This window comes from Mus caroli, chromosome 12 (genome assembly GCF_900094665.2).
Source record: "Mus caroli chromosome 12, CAROLI_EIJ_v1.1, whole genome shotgun sequence".
NCBI classification, from domain to species: Eukaryota; Metazoa; Chordata; class Mammalia; order Rodentia; family Muridae; genus Mus; species Mus caroli.
Window position 1 is genome coordinate 94,688,429 of NC_034581.1, and position 13,479 is coordinate 94,701,907.

Here is a 13,479-nt window from a genome sequence, read left to right on the forward strand (position 1 = left end):
AAGAGGAAAGAAATAGCTAAGAAGCACTTAGGGTATGGGAAAACAGTCATTCATTGCTGAGAACTTGCAAATTTGTACAGCCACTATGGAAATTAGCAGTCAGTTCCACAGGAAGCTAGGAGCAGTTCTACCTCAAGATCCAGCTATACTACCTCTGGGCATATACCCAAAGCTCTCTACATCCTACCACAGGGACTCTTGCTCATCCGTGTTCATTGCTGCTCTATTCATAAAAGCCAGAAATTGGAAACCACCTAGATGTTCATCAACGAATGAAAGGATAAAGAAAATGTATTTACACACTGGAATCTTACTCAGCTGTTTAAAAGAGAAAACTCTGAAATCATGAAATTCACAGATAAATAGATGGAGTTAGAAAAAGGTCATCCTGAGTGAAGTAACCTAGATCCCCCCCAAAAAAATATGGTATATATTCACTTATATGGTGGACATTAGCTGTTAAGTCTTGATAAACAGGCCACAATCCATAAACAGGGGTTAGGTATAGTGTCAGGGGCTAATGGGGTGGGAAGACTCTCCCTAGGAAGGGGAAATAGAAGTAGGGGGATCAAATAGGAAGGGGAGGGAAGAGTCTGGAAAGGAAGAGAATACAGAAAGGACAGCTAAAACTAAGAGTGGAGAGGCCATATGAAAACATAAAAGAGTAGAAGCTTCTTTAAATATATATGTGTATGACAAAAATCTAAGTCAGAATCACCAAACAAGGGGGAGTTGGAGCCCCACTGGACATCCCTCATCACCAAATGAAGCCTCCAGTTCCAGAAATGGGTTATATCTAATTGAGTTGTTACCAAAGGGGTTCGATAGAAGCCCTCAGATAACCCAAGCTATCGTCAAGGTATCGGTTGCTCTCTACAAACTGATGGTAAAGTCATATTGCTGAAGATGAGACCTCCATAATTCACTGAACACAGAGAAGTTAAGTTGTTACCTACCTAGAGCCTTCACCCCAACTAACTAGTGTTCATGGTTCTGGAAGGCACTCTACACAATACCAGAAGAAAAAGGTAAACACCAACCTGTAGGGGGAGGTTCTGGTGATAAAGTCCTGTTCCCCAATTGGTTCTTGATCTGTCAGTAAAGAAAGCCATAGGTCAATTGCTGGGTGGGAGGTACAGGCAGGACTTCTGGGACTTCCAGGTCCCTGGAGGAGAGAGAGAGACACAAGGAAGGAGAAGGGAGTTCACTATGCCTTGGAGAGACGACAACCAGGCAACCACGTGAGATCGCAAAACAGAGTGGCCACATAGACTGCTCTTACAGCAAATAGCCAGAGTCGTTGAGCAAGTGACGTTAAGGGCAGATGGGAGAGACAGAGGTAAGAAATTGCTAAGGGCATGCTTTTCTAGGAGGGAAAGATTAGCACCCAGCAATTGCATCAGAAGGTGTGTTGAAAACATACAACTGTGTGTGTGTGTGTGTGTGTGTGTGTGTGTGTATCTGTGGATTCAAGGGAAGTTGGATGGGGGCTGATAGCACAGTCACTCCCCAGTGCTAAAGGCGGGTAGAGAAAAAACTATATGCAATACCAACCCAGCTACAAACTCTCCGTCTGCCATGTGACCTGCCTGCAAGATACACCAATGCAATAATAGCACAAAAGTTGTGGGAGTAACCAACCCACTGTCTAATTGAAGTAACTAACTGACTATCTGATTGTTATTCCATGAGATGAAACCCATGTCCAAAACTGCCTGGGTGGCCAAGAAACTGAGACTAGATATGCCATGAACCTAAAGGAAAAACCACCATACTACTGAAGGAACACAGCAGTAAAATGACCCTAGTGACATTTTGCTATACTCATAGATCAGTGACTTAGTCATCATCAGAGAAGCTGCCTCCTGCAGTAGATGGAAACAAAAAACCCACCACTAGATATGTGCAGAGAATGAGAGGCCTTGGAACATTTAGTTCTAAATGCGACGTCTCCATCAAACCCCTCCCCTCTGGGCTCAGAGAGCTCCGTGGAAAAGGAGGCCAAGATTGTAAAAGCCAATGGAGATGGAAGACACCAAGGAATCAAGGCCTTCCCAACACGGTAGAATTGATGAACATATGCATTCACAGAGACCTTGGCAGCATGAACAAGGCCTGCAACAGGTCTAAGCCAGATGGGGTCCCAGTGCTGAGAGGGGAACGAGACACAAGCCCCAGTACCTAGCCCAGAAGCTATCTCTAATTAAGAACCATTCAAAGAGGAAAATTTAGTTTTCTCCAACAGAGTCTCACTGAGTCTATAAACCACACTTAAGGGCAGGCCCCATGCATAGTGGTAAACAGCCAACACAAAACAAACTGGAGGGTATCTTACAGGATTTTTCTTTTCTCTTTCTTTCTTTCTTTCTTTCTTTCTTTCTTTCTTCCTTTCTTCCTTTCTTCCTTTCTTCCTTTCTTCCTTTCTTGCTTTCTTGCTTTCTTTCGTCTCAAAATGCTTTGTCTTCACTATTTTTTTTAACTTTGCAGATCTTTTGCTTATAGACTATGATCCTCAATTTTATTTTTATGGGTTTTCTATGAATGTGAGTGTGTGTGTGTGTGTGTGTGTGTGTGTGTGAGAGAGAGAGAGAGAGAGAGAGAGAGAGAGCCTCTGGTTTTTTCTTGTGATTTTTTTTAGGGGAGATGGCTATTTTTTTTCTGCTTATATGTTTTGGCCTATTCTGGTTTGTTTTTATTTTATCTCATCATCATCATCAATATTTAGATGCCTATTTGCATTTTAATAAAACAGACAAAGAAAGGGTGTAGATTTGGGTGAGTGGGGTGGGGACCTGCGGGAGAGGAAACTGTAATCAGAATATATTGTATAAAACAAAAATTTAAGGAGAAAAAAAAGGCTTTTTTCATCTGTCTGCTTCTAATCAGTCACTGCGGGGAGGGGGGGGGCTACAAATTTAAATGACAAAAGAGAGACTAAATGAAGGAAAAGCGTGACATTGGTATTCCATATGAAACTAGGTACCATTTTTACATGACATAGAGCCTTTTTAGAGGAGAAGAGAAAACCTACAGGAAGCAGCAAACCTGAGAGATTACTTAGCCGCTGAGAGTGATACATTGTGGAGATGTGAGGAGACAGGAGCAGGCGTTGGATGCTGATTGTTGAAAGGCTAATGGGGGTGGGGGAGGGGGATGAGGTCATTTTAGTAATGCTTGTTAAGTCAATGCCATCTCCAGTAATATCCAACGCCCTACCCCCTCGTTGGTAGAGGAAAGGGAACATGTTTACAAAGGGACCTTTATGTCCTGCTTTCAGACAGAAAGGGGGAGGGAGGGAGATAGGCCCTCCTCCGGCTGTTTCTCAGTTGACTTCAACTCAAAATAGCTCTCATGCCAGAGTGACACGCTTGGAGGTGGCACGCTCTGATCCACTGCACCAGCTGTGCTGCTGGGTCTCCCAGCCCAGCAGTGTTTGTGGAATGCTTTGCTTTGTTTTATTTCGTGATAAGAGTCTTACTATGTGGCCCACGCTGACCTTGAACTCCTGACACACACACAGTATAGATATGCAGCTCCATGCCTGGCTCCAAGAGTGATCTGTGTATATGTGCACACACACAGGCACACAAGCCCTGGGTGGGGATGTGCTCCTATGCATGGAAGTGCAGAGGCCAGAGGATGTCAGGTGTCCTCTGTCTTAGTCCCTTAAGAGTCTCTGGCTGAACCTGGAGCTAGGTTCTTAGGCAGCAAGGCCCAAAGCAGTGGTCCTCCTGCCTCTGCTCCAAACCACCCTATAGAGCTGGGTTACAGGTACATGGGTACTGGAGATCCTACCTGGGGTTCTCATGCTCAAGCAGCCAGCACTCTCACCCGGACCCAAGGGTTACTTTATTTATTTTAGATGAGGGTGTCCAAGCCTTCCCCAGACTTTCTGAGTCAATATAAAGAAGCCAGGGGATCTCCATTTTCATCTCTATCCTCCATCCCCACAAAGTCTGGTCCTTCTACACATAAACCTTTGAGAACCGAGGTTTTGTGGGACACAAGGAGGACAACCTCACGGGAGATGCAGGATCTGCCTCACACTTAATGTGACAGGTTCATGTAGACACCAAGATCAGCCCAGTAGTCAGCTATAGCTTGGTGAAAGACACATAAGAAAATGTCATTAGAGAGAGAGAGAGAGAGAGAGGTCCCTGACAGCCTCTTGAGGATATCCCACGCCCCTATGCAATAGTGAAGTAGTCAGGGCAAGAATTACCACAACCAGGCTCAAAAGCAGATGCTGAAAAACAAAAGGACTTCCATTGTGATGGGAAGAAAGGTAAAAGGCTACCCGTGCTAGAAACCCGCCCAAAGGACAAGCCTCGCATAAGACAGGGAGAGAGGAACATCCAGGCAAGAACACTACAGCCTGGGCTAAAAAACATGAACATGGCACACAGGAGGTAAGAAAAGGAGAGGGCTGGAGAGATGGCTCAGTGGTGAAGAGCACCAACTGCTCTTCCAGAGGACAGGAGTTCAATTCCAGCAACCACATGATAGCTCACAACCATCTGCAATGGGATCTAATGACCTCTTCTGGTATGTCTGGAGAGAGCAATAGTGTACTCACGTACATAAAATAAATAAATCTTTAAAAAAAAAAAAAAAAAGGAAAAAGAAGAGGAGAGAACACAGCGTGGATGACAACGAAAAAAAATGGATGAACATTATTAGGATTGTTCCACATGGCAAAACAGTACAAAAGAGCACGGAATCAATACAACAAGACAGCAAAGAGCTAAAGCAGACCAACACCACAAGGAAATGGTCAGCATTAACAAGTACGGAAGACGGAACAAGGGACTCAGCGCAGCTGGCTTTATTCTAGAAGAAGCCAACAGAGAGGAATCTCTGGCATCAGATCAGAGTCCACGGGCTGCTTACAGGTCGAGGTATTTATAAAGCAAAAAGGAAGGGAAAAAAAATCCCTTTTTAGCCTGAGGTTGGCTGTTTCTAGAGGTAGCTAGGAAAATAAGGTAAATACTGAGTTAAAGACTGACACCCTCTGTGGCCACCATTGCTGGGGATGTCAGCAGGATGGGAAGGGCAAAAATTTAGGGAACAAGTCAGTTTAATCCTGAGAACCAAAATTACTTTAGTCTCAGTAGCTGACATTGTTTAATCAAAATGGAGGATCTTAACAAACGGGATGGCCATGGCTGACATAAAAAAAAAAAAACCCAAAAGCATAAAGAGTGTTCTAGATCTGTGGACACTGAGTGACCCTGGTCCATGTGTCATCAACTGGAGGAGTCCGTGAGGATTGGGACAAGGCCCCACACATGCACACTGCTAGCATTTCAATACAGCAGATGATCTTCTTTTTGTTCTTGGTTTAGACTGAAATATATTCTTCCACATTTTTGTCATTTGGGGAAATTTATCTTTATTTTATCCTTAAATATACCTTTTATTCAATTTCTTGAGTTCTCTTATTTCAAGTCTTTAATTATCCTTAAGTCAGTCGCTCTGTTCTCCTTACCTCTAGTCACTGTAATGGCGTTGACTTAATAATCTTTTTATTGCACCTAATTACCTAAGGCCCTTTCCTGTGCTAGTCACTCAGTATTCTGGATGTCCAGCTCAGAAGAATCCTGTGTGTATTCTTGAACTTCAGTGCCCTCATTACAATACCACCAGTAGCTAGCAATTATTAAGCATTAGTTCTGATCCAGGCACAGTGCCAAGGCTTTAAATAACGATCTCATTTGATACTGACAAGAGCAACCGTTTACATCTACAGCTCGCAAATGGGAAAAATGAAGTCCCATGAAAGGGAATCCAATTCTTGGGGTACTTTATATTGTCTTAGGATTCTCCAGAGTCACAGACCTTAGGGAAGGTCTCTCTATACTGAGGGAATTTGTCATGATGACTTACAATCTATAGTCCCACTAACCCAACAATGGGCAGCTGCGAATGGAAGTCTAAGAATCTAGTAGTTGCTCAGTCCCACAAGGCTAGTTGTTTCAACTGGTCTTCTCTAGAAGTAGATTCCAACAGATGTGCTGGCAAGTAAATGCAAGCAGGTGAAGAAGAGCAAATCTTCCTTCTTCCAATGTCCATATGTAGGTCTCCAGCAGAAGGTATGGCCCAGATTAAATGTGTGTACCACCACGTCTGGATCTGGGACTTGTTTTGTCCCAGACTGACCTTAAACTCAGAGATCTCCTTGCCTTTGTGTCCTGGGATTAAAGGCGTGTACTACAATTCCTGAGATCTCCATGCCAAGATCCAGGTCAGAAACTTGTGTCTTCCAGCCTCAAGATCTGGATCACAGGTGAGCCCTCCAATTCTGGATTGTAGTTGATTCCAGATAGAGTCAAGTAGACAACCAGAAAGAGCCTTTACATATATGTAGAAAGACAAAAACAACCAGAGAGAGGATGAATTTCAGACCTTCACCCTAGGGGGTGGGTAACAGGGTGATAGCTGCCAGTCCCAGAAGGAGCAAATGTGCTTCCTAGGGACACTAAATTCAACTATGGTGGGACCCAAGTATGATGGCAAGCAAATGTTTGTCACCACAAAAGACGTCGAGGAACAAACGCAGGTGTTAAAGTCAATTTTATTTTAGTTTACCAGGAGAAATGAAATAACAAGAGATAGAAATTATTAGATTTCTATTTCTGCTGGTATGGAATCTAGCCAGCAAAGAGCCAGGTATGACGTCCTGGGGACAAAAATAAAAATGGCTGGGAGTAATGACTCCCATGCTAAGATGGCCAGAGAACGTATGGTTCAGTGGAAGATTAAGAGAGTTATAGGTGAGAACAGTGTGAAAATGGAAGACAATAGGAAAACCCAAGTCTGGAGGAAAGGGATGGAAGGAGACGTTAATAGCAATGGGCTTCTCTTTTAAGTCTGGGAGTCAGTCAACAAACATTAGCAAACCATCTAATAAAAAGTACACGTATGTGCTCATGGGGGAATACGTGTGTGCTTGGAACACACATGTGGGGGTCAGAAGTTAACCTCAGGTGTCATTCCTCAGGTATCGTCCGCCTTTTCTTTGAGGCAAAGTCTCTCGTGGGCCTGGAACTTCACTAAATAGGCTAGGCCAACCGGCCAGTGAGCTCCAGAAATCTGCCTGTCTCTACCTTGCGTCTTGCTATGGAGGATTGCAAGACGTGGCCACCAGACCTGGCTTTTTACATGGGAGCTGGGGGTGGGCACGCATGCTCAAGATGCGGATTCTTTACCAAAGGAGCCATCTCCTTAATTAAAAAGAAATTAAGAAAGAGATCAGCGACTTCAATCTCTGTCATATACCTATCATCTATCTTCATCTACGTAGCTTCTGAATATCATCTACCTGTCATCTGTCTGTCTGTCTGTCTGCCTGTTGGGGCTCTGTTGTTTTAGATGGGATCCTGCTAGGTAGCCCTGGCTAGCCTCAAACCTGCTGCAGTCTTCTGCTCTGCACCCTCCCCAGCCCCAGCCCCCTCCCCCCAGCCCCCAGCCCCACCACCTAAGAATTTTTACTCTTTAGCTTTATGAGGCTTTTTTGAGAAATATTGTCTCTTACGAAAAGAAACATCTAATTGAAATTCAGTGACTTCTATTTTCTATCAGTTGTTTCTCCTATTAAACTAAAGTAAAATTAAATTTAATTACTGTGTTAAAATGTCATATATAGATTAATCCTCCTTTTTGATAGCTTTTGTCTCTCAAGCTATGAATCCATTTGCCTATCCATCTATTTATATAGTGATATTCAGACGCTTAAAAAGATATTTGAAATTATGTTCACTAAACAGTAATGATGTTTTTAATGAGTTGAAAGATTTGAAGTAATTTTAACTTTTAGATTTTTCTGCAGTTTAAATTCTTTATGGAGAATGGAGAACATTTTTGTAAAATCTACTAGAGGGATTTTTTTTAATAGAAGGAAAAACAAACACTGAAACACTAATTTCTATTAACCCTGAATTGCAGACACACTGTTGGGTCTTAAATTGTCCCTTTGAAATTCTCTGCTGTTTTCAAATATTTAAGAATAAGGTTCTCTAGTACCATAGTGTAGAAAATAAAATAGATTTAGCCTTAAAAATGGTCGAATTCATTAGTTTCTCCAAGTTTCAGCTGCCATATGATGATGGCTTGTGTTCATTGTCAACTTAACAAAATCTAGAATCACCTGCAGGATGGAGCAGGGAATATCTAGAATGCATTAATAGAGGTGGGAAGACCTGCTCACTGTGGGCGGTGCCATTCCCTTGGCTGGGCTCCTGGGCTGTGTAAGTGGAGAGAGAGAACTGAACAGCAGCAGGTATCACTCTCTGCTCCCTGCCTGTGGGTGTGAAATAACCAGCAGCCCAAGCTCCTGATGCTGTGACTTCTCCACCACAACCTCACCCCATGAGCCAGAAAAAATCTCTTCTCCCTTAAGTTGCTTTTACTTTTTTTTCTTCACTCGATTACATTTTTATGTAGATTGCAGCACCAACAACATAATAAACCTTCACAAATCTATACCGTAAAGCACACAATCTTTAAAATAGCTCGCGGTTCACAAGTACTCTGACTATAATTATTATACTCAATAGTACAGTATAATATTATAAACATTACAACTGTTTGGTACTAGGCTCAATGACGACGTTTAGATTCCTCAGCTTTGGGATGTTTGTTGACATCAACACAATTGTGGAGTCAGCAGAGGAAAGAAATCCTAAAGCATTTAGGTAGTAAGGTCCATCTTCTAAATAGGGAGGCCTTCTACAAACTTACAGGCCTTATTCTTGAGCATAAGAGGGAGCAAGAGCAGATTGTCAGAACACTCAGAGAGTTGACATCAGGGATAACTTAACACCCATTGACATGAACTCTTCCTCTGGAGTTCCAAACCAGATGTCTCTGATGTGGCCAGAGACGGCTTTCACGGCAGATATTGCACTGGGCAGTTTCCCAGCTTGAATGACAGCAGTATCTTGCTGTCACACAGTCATGAGGAACTGTCCCTTGAGCCAACTGTCATCTATTAGGGCTTCATACACACCGACTTTCTGTCTTTGCAATTTCCCCTTAGCTTGATTGACATCTAGATATGGAGCTGGGGAATGATTTCCCAAATAAAGACATTATGTCATCAGCAGTTGCATTGAGTTTTAAAAGCAATTTGAGATTTAACTCTGTTGTCCAAGCAAGTCAGGCAAGTCAAGCTCTCCTCAGGGATTGAGGGAGCTGACGGAGGTCATCAGGCAGTTCATATTGGCTGGGTTTCCAACAACAGTGACCTTAACTGACTTCTTGGATTATTTCTCCAAAGCTGCACACTAGGCTTTGAGGATTTTTCACAGTTGCTTTCAGTAGGTTTTTCTTCTCCACTTCTTCCCTTCTTACCATGGAGCCCACAAGAACAGCCACATCTAGCTCTTTGAAGGCAACCTCTTGTTTGTTTGTTGCAATGACATCTTTCGGAAGGGGAAGAGCACAGTTGTGTAGCTCCATCAGTACACCATCCAGAACACCCATTGTGGCGGTTGGAATAAGTTTGGGTCCCATAGATTCATATATTTGAATGCTTGGCCATAGGGGGTGGCACTATTAGGAAGTGCGGCCTTCTTGGAGAAGGTATGGCCCATTGGAAGAGGCGTGGCCTTATTGGAAGAGATGGTGCTGAAGGAATCGCCATCCTTCCTGCCATGATGATAATGGACTAAACCTCTGAAACTGTAAGCCAGCCCCAATTAAATGTTTGGCTTTATAAGAGTTGTCTTTGTCATGGTGTCTATTCACAGCAGTAAAACACAAACTAAGACAGCCATCATGGGAAGATATCCAACAGCACAAGAAGTATAGGCTGGTCTTTATTAAAGACAGATCCATCTTTAACACTGTACAAGAGTGAAAAGCTGGTTGATCACCTGTTCCATTCACAAGGACTCTGATGGTTCAGATGTTGGGAATTCAAGGCCAATTTCTTCTCCTACAAAGCCTGACTTCAGGAGTCAGATCACCACTACAGCTCTCATTAAGGTGCTTTTATCAGAGTGCTTCCTCATAGCAATAAGAAGAAAAAAAAATCAACCAGGAGTGGTGGCATGCACCTTTGATCCCAGCACTCAAAAGGCAGATGCAGGTGGATCTCTGAATTTGAGGTCAGCCTGTTTTACAAAGTGATTTCCAGAATAGCCAGGATTACAAAGAGGCACCCTGACTTGAAAAAAGAAAAGAAAGAGAAAAAGAAAGGGAGTGTGGGAAATCCCAGGCACCCTAGTGAAAAATAATTGTGTTAACCCTGCAGCTGAGTTGAAGACCTTAAATCATACAATGGCTGGCCTAGCATAGTAGTACATGTCTGTAGCCTGAGAACTTAGCAGACTGAGGCAGAAAGGCAGTCAGGAGAAGATTGGTAGAACTTTGCCAGCCCAGTCTACATAGCAAGATCTGCCTCAAAAATCCCAAAGCATTATATGTAACTATAAACATTGCCTTAGTTGTTGTGAAGAGACACCATGACCAATGCAACTCTTATAAAAGCAAATATTTAATTGGGGTTGGCTAACAGCTTCAGAAGTTCAGTCCATTATCATCATGATGGGAAGCATGGCAGCCTGTAGGCAGACATGATGCTGGAGGAGGTGAGAGTTCTACATCTTGATCCAAAGGCAGTCGGGAGACTGATGTCCACAGGCAGCCAGAAGGACGGTCTCTTCCACACTGGGCAGAGCTTGAGCACTGTAAGACCTCAAAGTCTTGCCTCCACAGTGACACACTTCCTCCCACAAGGCCAAACCTACTCCAACATGGCCACACCTCCAAATAGTGCCACTTCCCATGGGCCAAGCATATTCAAACCACCACAAATATTAAAATAAAGTTCATCAAAGGACTAGAAAATCTTGGCTCATTTTAAGTACTCAGTGTCAATAAAAGGATAAACTTGACTGTGCTGTTAAAAGCATCAGGCTATGTTGTAGCCATAATGTTGTTCCCTTATAATCCTGTATCACTCTGGCTGTTGTCACTTCCCCAGCTGCCACTGTGCCCACTGGACCAGCCACCTTCACTGCTTCTTCTATCGAGTGCTCTGAAAATGACACCTAAGTGTGTTTTTAGTTAGTCATTTAACTGAAGTTCATGAGACTAAAAGAAGATCCAGGTGAAGGTGCCTGCTTTTGCTGGTGTGGGCTTTCTTACAGTATTTTCCAGCATCGTAGAGGCAGATCTGTGAGCAGCTGCATCCATTCAACCATCCAGTCTTTTTACAAACATTTCCTATGTACCTGTCACCTGCCAGGTGTGGCCCTTGGCAAGAGAAGCAAAAACATGAATAAGACAGGGTCCGGGGCTGGTGAGATGACTCAGTGGTTAAGAGCGCCGACTGTTCTTCCGAAGGTCCCGAGTTCAAATCTCAGCCACCACATGATGGCTCACAACCATCCGTAATGAAATCTGATGCCCTCTTCTGGAGTGTCTGAAGACAGCTACAGTGTACTTACATTAAAAAAAAAAAAAAAAGATGCAGTGTATGAAATTATCAAATAATTAATAAAATATATTTTTAAAAAAAGACAGGGTCCAGGCTTTGAGAATTACGTCCTTCAGACCTTCAGTGGGACCCATCAGAAGACTGTGGAAGCTTAGACGACCTTTAAGAAGGGATTCCTAATTCCTAGCCCCCTGGGGATCTAGATCAGTGTTTCTCAACAAGCCTTTCACAGGAGAAACATATCAGATGTCCTGCATATCAGATATTTACATTATAATTGATAACAATTATAGTTCTGAAGTAACAACAAACATAGTTTTATAGTTGGGAGTCACCACAGCATGAGGAACTGTATTAAAGGGTTCCAGCATTAGGAAGGTTGAGAACCACTGCTCTAGATGAATTCCAAGCTATTGTCTGTCTCCTGCAATGGCTACAAATTCTAAAAGAACTGTTGATCCTTTTTTGCCAAGCAGGGACCTACGCAACCCCAGGCTGGCCTTAAATTCCTTATGTAGTCAAGGATGACTTTGAACTCCGTATGCTCCTGTTCCTATCTCCTGAGCTATCGGATTACAGTGTGTGATCACCACACCTTGTTTTATGAGATAATAGGGTTCAAGCCAAGGACATGTATATGCTAAGCAAGGAGGCAATGCTCTGCCAACTGAACTACATGGTCAGTCCAGGGTCTGACAGGATTGCTTCTGTGATCCTGACTCTGAGATTCCGAATAGTCTAAAGGGTGATTTTTTAATGAATGCCTAGATGGCATCCAGGAGAGTATGCCATGCGTGCATGCGTGTATGTGTGTGTGTGTGTGTGTGTGTGCGCGCGTGCATGTGTGTGTACACATGAGTGCACATATGTCTGTGTGCATGAGTGTATGTGTGCATGCATGCATGTGTGTGTGTGTGTGTGTGTGTGTGTGTTCTCTTTTCCTCCCTCCTTCTCACCTCACTTTTCACAGGTCTCCTGAGTTATTCTGGGAACCAGCAGTCCTCACTTTCTTTGGAGAATCGTAACACTTCTGTTCACTTTCATTTCAAATTCAGCCCCTTCAGTGAGAAAAAGAGTCTAATGCTTTTTGTCTCCAATAAACATCTCTAATTAGCTTCACGGAGGAGAAGAATTCTTTAAAATTACTTTTCATGAGAATGTCATTGTACATTGTAGTCAAAGATCCCTCTCAAATGTAGAGCTATCGAGGGGGAGATATCAAGTTACAACTGCCTATTTTCTTTGATCCCAAACACTTCCCATTTCATTTATTTAGCTTTGTTCCTCTCCTCGGTGCAGGGGAGGGGAGGGGAGAGAGTTGCTCACCCAGAGCTCGAAACTCCTGTCAGACAGACAGCTTCTCGTTGAAAGTTTCAAGTATGCATTAATGCATTCCCCCAAGCTCGAGTGTGGAGACAATTGTTCTTATCGACCAAAATTGCCTCTCACCCAGAGAATCTCAAAGATAGTTTGAGCAGAGCACCTTCAATCAGTTCCATTTTTCAAAAGCCCCCCTGCCCTGACCCCAGCCTGAACATTCTGTTATCTTCTTTTAGATCATTCTGGGAACAGTAATGGACGAGAGAGGGGAGGACATCTCACCAGCAGGAAGTTGCTTGCTCTGCTCAGTGAGAGGTTCCCAGGAGGGCAGGTCTTGCGGCTGGTTTTGTCTACTCGCTTGGTTGCATTTCAGCTTCTGAGTAGTCTGCACCCACCACAGTTTGCGTGAGGTGGGGAGATAGCTTGCACATTTTGGAGTATTGCCTTGACACCCCACCCCCAACTGTCCAGGTTCTTCATTAATTTAACCTCCACAGGCCCTCGATTCACTTGTGATCTCGGTTTCCTGATCGTCTTGCTCCTCGCCTTATAAGCTCATGTCTACCATTTCCTGTAGACCTGACCTGCCTTAACCTGTTTGGCCATCAATGGTTTAGGTTGTCAGAACTACGTGATCATGTCACCAAATCTCAAGGCAAAGAAGGTAGCTCGCTCTCTCTCTCTCCGTCTCTCTCTCTCTCTCTCTGTCTCTCTCT

General features: G+C 43.4%; 1 pseudogene across 1 annotated transcript in view; it reads right to left on the reverse strand.

Annotated features, from left to right (window-relative positions):
* Nucleotides 1–8,430: 8,430 nt before the first annotated feature.
* The window catches only part of LOC110306579, a 24,157-nt pseudogene continuing 19,108 nt past the window's right edge, over nucleotides 8,431–13,479 (reverse strand). The window contains exons 2-3 of the transcript XR_002379302.1: nucleotides 9,777–9,863; nucleotides 8,431–9,484 (exon numbers count right to left, since the gene is read on the reverse strand). The product of XR_002379302.1 is annotated as a malate dehydrogenase, cytoplasmic pseudogene (transcript). The remainder of the gene's footprint in view (nucleotides 9,485–9,776; nucleotides 9,864–13,479) is intronic.